We start from the raw sequence: 586 nt of genomic DNA on the forward strand, positions 1-586 counted from the left end.
GTGATAAGGTGATTAAAGCTACGAAAACCATATTATCAAATCACTTTGACATGAAAGACTTGGGAATAGCAGATGTAATACTTGGTATGAGAATTATCAAGACACAAGACGGTTATGTGTTATCCCAAAGTCACTATATAAAACAAATCTTAGAGAGATTTGACAAAGATGGAAATTCTGTGGCCAGAACTCCAATTGATGTTAATTCTCATTTGAAAAAACATCACGGTGAGGGAGTTCAACAATTAGAGTATTCTAGAATCGTAGAAAGCTTAATGCATCTTATGAATAGCACAAGGCCGGATATTGCTAATACCGTGAATAGGCTTAGCCGATATACGAGCAATCCAAGTTGTGATCATTGGAAAGCCATAATTAGACTCCTTAGATATCTAAGATATACTGAGAATTATGGACTGCACTATACAAGATATCCAGCAGTATTAGAAGGATATTCTGATGCGAACTGGATCTCAGATTCGAATGAGAATAAATCCACAAGTGGATATATATTCGTTGTTGGTGGAGGGACTATTTCGTGGAAATCCTCTAAGCAAACGTGTATTGCAAGATCCACTATGGAATC

The sequence above is a fragment of the Tarenaya hassleriana genome, unplaced genomic scaffold, assembly GCF_000463585.1.
Source record: "Tarenaya hassleriana unplaced genomic scaffold, ASM46358v1 Cleome70, whole genome shotgun sequence".
NCBI lineage: Eukaryota > Viridiplantae > Streptophyta > Magnoliopsida > Brassicales > Cleomaceae > Tarenaya > Tarenaya hassleriana.